Source organism: Aotus nancymaae, unplaced genomic scaffold (assembly GCF_030222135.1).
Source record: "Aotus nancymaae isolate 86718 unplaced genomic scaffold, 86718_ANA_hifiasm-v0.15.2.pri h1tg000036l, whole genome shotgun sequence".
NCBI classification, from domain to species: domain Eukaryota; kingdom Metazoa; phylum Chordata; class Mammalia; order Primates; family Aotidae; genus Aotus; species Aotus nancymaae.
This window is the reverse complement of record NW_026988450.1, coordinates 21,247,061-21,254,698: the sequence shown is the minus strand read 5'-3', so window position 1 is coordinate 21,254,698 and position 7,638 is coordinate 21,247,061. Positions and strand designations below refer to the sequence as shown.

At 38.7% G+C, this 7,638-nt stretch overlaps 1 non-coding gene across 1 annotated transcript; it reads left to right on the top strand.

The window, feature by feature from the left end:
- Positions 1-323: 323 nt before the first annotated feature.
- LOC135278107 (U6 spliceosomal RNA) lies at positions 324-430 on the top strand. Its single transcript, XR_010345666.1, has one exon. It is a non-coding gene; the product is annotated as a U6 spliceosomal RNA (small nuclear RNA).
- The last annotated feature ends 7,208 nt before the right edge of the window (positions 431-7,638 follow it).

The following is a 7,638-nucleotide window of genomic DNA, read 5'->3' as shown; positions in this document are numbered from 1 at the left end:
CAGGAGTTGTAATTCTCATCTCTGATAAAATAGACTTTAAAGCAACAAAGATCAAAAGAGACAAAGAAGGACATTACATAATGGTAAAAGGATCAATGCAACAAGAAGAGCTAACGATCCTAAATATATACGCACCTAATACGGGAGCACCCAGATACATAAGTCAAGTTCTTAAAGACTTGAAAAGAGACTTAGACTCCCACACATTAATAGTGGGAGACTTCAACACACCATTGTCAATATTAGACAGATCAACGAGACAGAAAATTAATAAGGATATCCAGGACTTGAACTCAGACCTGGAACAAGCAAACCTAATAGACATGCTCGCTTCGGCAGCACATATACTAAAATTGGAACGATACAGAGAAGATTAGCATGGCCCCTGCGCAAGGATGACACGCAAATTCGTGAAGCGTTCCATATTTTTAAACCACATGATTATCTCAATTGATGCAGAGAAGGCCTTCAACAAAATTCAACAGCCCTTTATGCTAAAAACTCTCAATAAACTAGGTATCGACGGAACGTATCTCAAAATAATAAAAGCTATTTATGACAAACCGACAGCCAATATCATACTGAATGGGCAAAAACTGGAAGCATTCCCTTTGAAATCTGGCACTAGACAAGGATGCCCTCTCTCACCACTCCTATTCAATATAGTACTGGAAGTTCTAGCCAGAGCAATCAGGCAAGAAAAAGAAATAAAGGGTATTCAATTAGGAAAGGAGGAAGTCAAATTGTCTCTATTTGCAGACGACATGATTGTATATCTAGAAGACCACCTCAGCCCAAAATCTCCAGAAACTGATAAGCAACTTCAGCAAAGTCTCAGGATACAAAATCAATGTGCAAAAATCACAAGCATTCCTATACACAGATAACAGACTTAAAGAGAACCAAATCAAGAACGAACTGCCATTCACAATTGCTACAAAGAGAATAAAATACCTAGGAATACAACTAACAAGGAACGTAAAGGACCTCTTCAAGGAGAACTACAAATCACTGCTCAACGGAATAAGAGAGGACACAAACAGATGGAGAAACATTCCATGTTCATGGTTAGGAAGAATTAATATCGTGAAAATGGCCATACTGCCCAAAGTAATTTACAGATTCAACGCTATCCCCATCAAGCTACCAATGACCTTCCTCACAGAACTGGAAAAAACCACCTTAAACTTCATATGGAACCAAAAGAGAGCCCGCATAGCCAAGTCAATTCTAAGCAAAAAGAACAAAGCGGGAGGCATCACACTACCAGACATTAAACTCTACTACAAGGCTACAGTAATCAAAACAGCATGGTACTGGTACCAAAACAGAGATATAGACCAATGGAACAGAACAGAGGCATCGGAGGCGACACAACATATCTACAACCACCCGATCTTTGACAAACCTGAAAAAAACAATCAATGGGGAAAGGATTCCCTGTTCAATAAGTGGTGTTGGGAAAACTGGCTAGCCATATGCAGAAAGCAGAAACTCGACCCCTTCCTGACACCTTACACTAAAATTGACTCCACATGGATTAAAGACTTAAACATAAGACGTAACACCATAAAAACACTAGAAGGAAACCTAGGCAAAACCATTCAGGACATAGGCGTAGGCAAGGACTTTATGACCAAAACACCAAAAGCATTGGCAACAAAAGCCAAAATAGACAAATGGGACCTAATCAAACTCCACAGCTTTTGCACGGCAAAAGAAACAGTCAATAGACTGAATCGGCAACCAACAGAATGGGAAAAAATTTTTGCAGCCTACCCGTCTGACAAAGGACTGATATCCAGAATTTACAATGAGCTAAAAAAGATTTACAAGAAAAAAACAAACAAGCCCATTCAAAAATGGGCGAAGGATATGAACAGATACTTTACAAAAGAAGACATACATGAGGCCAACAAACATATGAAAAAATGCTCATCATCACTGGTCATTAGAGAAATGCAAATCAAAACTACATTGAGATACCATCTCACGCCAGGTAGAATGGCGATCATTAAAAAATCTGGAGAAAACAGATGCTGGAGAGGATGTGGAGAAATAGGAACACTTTTACACTGTTGGTGGGAGTGTAAATTGGTTCAACCACTGTAGAAAACAGTGTGGCGATTCCTCAAGGACCTAGAAATAGAAATTCCATTTGACCCAGCAATCCCATTACTGGGCATATATCCAAAGGATTATAAATCGTTCTACTATAAGGACACATGCACACGAATGTTCATTGCAGCACAGTTTACAATAGCAAAGACCTGGAACCAGCCCAAATGCCCATTGATGATAGACTGGACAGGAAAAATGTGGCACATATACACCATGGAATATTATGCAGCCATTAAAAACGAGGAGTTCACATCCTTCGTAGGGACATGGATGAACCTGGAAAACATCATTCTCAGCAAACTGACACAAGAACACAAAATCAAACACCACATGTTCTCACTCATAGGCGGGTGTTGAACAAGGAGAACACATGGACACAGGGAGGGGAGCACTATACACGGGGGTCTGTTGGTGGGGAGGGGGATAGTGGGGGGGTGGGGAGTTGGGGAGGGATAGCATGGGGAGAAATGCCAGATATAGGTGAAGGGGAGGGAGGCAGCAAATCATACTGCCACGTGTGCACCTATGCAACAACCTTGCATGTTATTCACATGTACCCCAAAACCTAAAATGCAATAAAATAAAAAAAGTAAAAAAATAAAATAAAAAAAAAATTATATAGCCTAGTTTAGAATTACCTCTATTGTTAATCAAAATAAGGTGATGTGCAAAAAAAAAAAAAAAAAAAAAAAAACCTAATAGACATATACAGAACTCTCCAGCCCAAATCCACAGAATATACATTCTTCTCAGCACCACATCATACCTACTCTAAAATTGACCACATAATTGGAAGTAAATCACTCCTCAGCAAATGCAAAAGAACGGAAACCATAACAAACAGTCTCTCAGACCACAGTGCAATCAAGTTAGAACTCAGAATTCAGAAGCCAACCCAGAACCGCACAGCCTCATGGAAATTGAACAACTTTCTCCTGAATGTTGACTGGATAAACACTGAAATGAAGGCAGAAATAAAGATGTTCTTCGAAACCAACGAGAATGAAGACACCACATACCAGAATCTCTGGGACACATTTAAAGCAGTCTCTAGAGGAAAATATATAGCAATAAGTGCCCACATGAGAAGAAAGGAGAGAACTAAAATTGACACCCTATCATCAAAATTGAAAGAGCTAGAGGAGCAAGATCAAAAAATCTCAAAAACTAGCAGAAGACAAGAAATAACTAAGATCAAAGCAGAATTGAAGGAGATAGAGACACGAAAAACCCTTCAAAAAATCAATAAATCCAGGAGCTGGTTTTTTGAAAAGATCAACAAAATAGACAGACCACTAGCCAGACTAATAAAAAAGAAAAGAGAGAATAACCAAATAGATGCAATAAAAAATGATAAAGGGGATATCACCACAGATGCCACAGAAATTCAAACCATCATCAGAGATTATTACAAACAACTCTATGCACATAAATTAGAAAACCTGGAAGAAATGGATAAATTCCTGGACAGTAGCCTCCTCCCATACCTAAACCAGGAAGAAGTCGAAACCCTGAATAGACCAATAACAAGGTCTGAAGTCGAGGCAGCAATTAAGAGCCTACCACCCAAAAAAAGCCCAGGTCCAGATGGGTCCACAGCCAAATTCTACCAGACATACAAAGAGGAACTGGTACCATTCCTTCTGAAACTATTCCAAATAATCCAAAAAGAGGGAATCCTTCCCAAATCATTTTATGAGACCAACATCATCCTGATACCAAAACCCAGCAGAGACTCAACAAGAAAAGAAAACTACAGGCCAATATCCATGATGAACATAGATGCAAAAATCTTCAATAAAATACTGGCAAGCCGATTACAACAGCACATCAAAAAGCTTATCCACCATGATCAAGTAGGATTCATCCCGGGGATGCAAGGCTGGTTCAATATACGCAAGTCTATAAATGTAATTCACCACATAAACAGAACCAAAGTCAAAAACCACGTGATTATCTCAATTGATGCAGAGAAGGCCTTCAACAAAATTCAACAGCCCTTTATGCTAAAAACTCTCAATAAACTAGGTATCGACGGAACGTATCTCAAAATAATAAAAGCTATTTATGACAAACCGACAGCCAATATCATACTGAATGGGCAAAAACTGGAAGCATTCCCTTTGAAATCTGGCACTAGACAAGGATGCCCTCTCTCACCACTCCTATTCAATATCGTACTGGAAGTTCTAGCCAGAGCAATCAGGCAAGAAAAAGAAATAAAGGGTATTCAATTAGGAAAGGAGGAAGTCAAATTGTCTCTATTTGCAGACGACATGATTGTATATCTAGAAGACCCTATCACCTCAGCCCAAAATCTCCTGAAACTGATAAGCAACTTCAGCAAAGTCTCAGGATACAAAATCAATGTGCAAAAATCACAAGCATTCCTATACACAGATAACAGACTTAAAGAGAACCAAATCAAGAACGAACTGCCATTCACAATTGCTACAAAGAGAATAAAATACCTAGGAATACAACTAACAAGGAACGTAAAGGACCTCTTCAAGGAGAACTACAAATCACTGCTCAATGGAATAAGAGAGGACACAAACAGATGGAGAAACATTCCATGTTCATGGTTAGGAAGAATTAATATCGTGAAAACGGCCATACTGCCCAAAGTAATTTACAGATTCAACGCTATCCCCATCAAGCTACCAATGACCTTCCTCACAGAACTGGAAAAAACCACCTTAAACTTCATATGGAACCAAAAGAGAGCCTGCATAGCCAAGTCAATTCTAAGCAAAAAGAACAAAGCGGGAGGCATCACACTACCGGACATTAAACTCTACTACAAGGCTGCAGTAATCAAAACAGCATGGTACTGGTACCAAAACAGAGATATAGACCAATGGAACAGAACAGAGGCATCGGAGGCGACACAACATATCTACAACCACCCGATCTTTGACAAACCTGAAAAAAACAATCAATGGGGAAAGGATTCCCTGTTCAATAAGTGGTGTTGGGAAAACTGGCTAGCCATATGCAGAAAGCAGAAACTCGACCCCTTCCTGACACCTTACACTAAAATTGACTCCACATGGATTAAAGACTTAAACATAAGATGTAACACCATAAAAACACTAGAAGGAAACCTAGGCAAAACCATTCAGGACATAGGCGTAGGCAAGGACTTTATGACCAAAACACCAAAAGCATTGGCAACAAAAGCCAAAATAGACAAATGGGACCTAATCAAACTTCACAGCTTTTGCACAGCAAAAGAAACAGTCAATAGAGTGAATCGGCAACCAACAGAATGGGAAAAAATTTTTGCAGCCTACCCGTCTGACAAAGGGCTGATATCCAGAATTTACAATGAGCTAAAAAAGATTTACAAGAAAAAAACAAACAAGCCCATTCAAAAATGGGCGAAGGATATGAACAGATACTTTACAAAAGAAGACATACATGAGGCCAACAAACATATGAAAAAATGCTCATCATCACTGGTCATTAGAGAAATGCAAATCAAAACTACATTGAGATGCCATCTCACGCCAGGTAGAATGGCGATCATTAAAAAATCTGGAGACAATAGATCCTGGAGAGGATGTGGAGAAATAGGAACACTTTTACACTGTTGGTGGGAGTGTAAATTAGTTCAACCACTGTGGAAAACAGTGTGGCGATTCCTCAAGGACCTAGAAATAGAAATTCCATTTGACCCAGCAATCCCATTACTGGGCATATATCCAAAGGATTATAAATCGTTCTACTATAAGGACACATGCACATGAATGTTCATTGCAGCACAGTTTACAATAGCAAAGACCTGGAACCAGCCCAAATGCCCGTCGATGATAGACTGGACAGGAAAAATGTGGCACATATACACCATGGAATATTATGCAGTCATTAAAAACGAGGAGTTCACATCCTTTGTAGGGACATGAATGAACCTGGAAAACATCATTCTCAGCAAACTGACACAAGAACACAAAATCAAACACCACATGTTCTCACTCATAGGCGGGTGTTGAACAAGGAGAACACATGGACACAGGGAGGGGAGCACTATACATGGGGGTCTGTTGGGGGGAGTGGGGACAGCGGGGGGGTGGGGAGTTGGGGAGGGATAGTATGGGGAGAAATGCCAGATATAGGTGAAAGGGAGGGAGGCAGCAAATCATACTGCCACGTATGCACCTATGCAACAACCTTGCATGTTTTTCACATGTACCCCAAAACCTAAAGTGCATTAAAAAAAAATAAAATAAATTAAATTAAAAAAATAAAAGAAATAATTATCATTAAATAAAAAAAGCAGAAACTCTGGACCTGAGGAATTCAATGAACAAAATAAAAATGTAATCAAGAGTTTCAACAGTAGACTAGCTCAAGAAGAAGAAAGAATTTCAGAACTTGAAGACAAGTCTTTGAAATAGACCAAAAAAATAAAAGAATGAAGAGAAGTCCTGCATGAGTATGGAACACTATAAGCATCCAAATATTCTAACTTAAGATAAAGAAAAGTTCAATGGCATAGAAAACCTATTTTAAAAACTAATAACTGAAAACTTCCCAAGTCTAGCAAGAGATTGAGACAACCAGATGCAGGAATCTTGGAGATCCCTACATACACACAACCCAAAAAGATGTTCTCCACAGCAGATTTTAGTCAAACTGTCAAAAGTCAAAGACAAAAAGAGAATTCTGAAAACAGCAAGAGAAAATCTTCTAGTCACTCTTAAGGGAACCCCATTAGACTAACAGTATGTTTCTCAGCAGAAGCCTTATAGGCCAGAAGAAAGTGGGATGATATATTAAAAGTTCTGGAAAAAAAAAAACAAAACTGCCAATCAAGAGTACTGCACCCAGAAAAGCTATCCTCATAAATGAAGGAGAAATTAAGACTTTCTCATGCAAGCATAAACTAAAGAAATTCATCACCACTAGACTGGCCCTACAAGAAATGTGTAAGAGAGACCTATACCAGAAAGCAAAAGAATGACTTCAAATTATAGTATAATACTACAATAACCAAAACAGCATAGTACTGGTTCAAAAACAGACACATAGACCAATGCAACAGAATACAAAACCCAAAAATAAAGCTGCACACCTACAGTCATCTGATCTTTGAGAAAGATGACAAAAATAAGCAATGTGAAAATGACTCTCTATTCAATAAATGGTGCCAGGATAGCTGGCTAGTCATATGCAGAAGAATGGAAATGGACCTCTACTTTTCACCATCTATAAAAATTAACTCAAGATGGATTAAAGATTTAAATGTTAGACCTTTCCTGGAAGAAAACCTAGTTAACACCATTCTGGGCATTGGCCTTAGGAAAGTATTTATGACTAAGTTCTCAAAAGCAAAAAAATGGATGGATCAGACCTAATTGAACTGAAGAGCTTCTGCACAGCAAAAGAAACTACAAGAGAGTAAACAGACAAGCTACAAAATGGGAAAAAGTATCTGCAAACTATGCATCCAACAAAGGTCTAATCAGAATCTATAAGGAACTAAAACAATTGAACAAGCAAAAAATAACCACA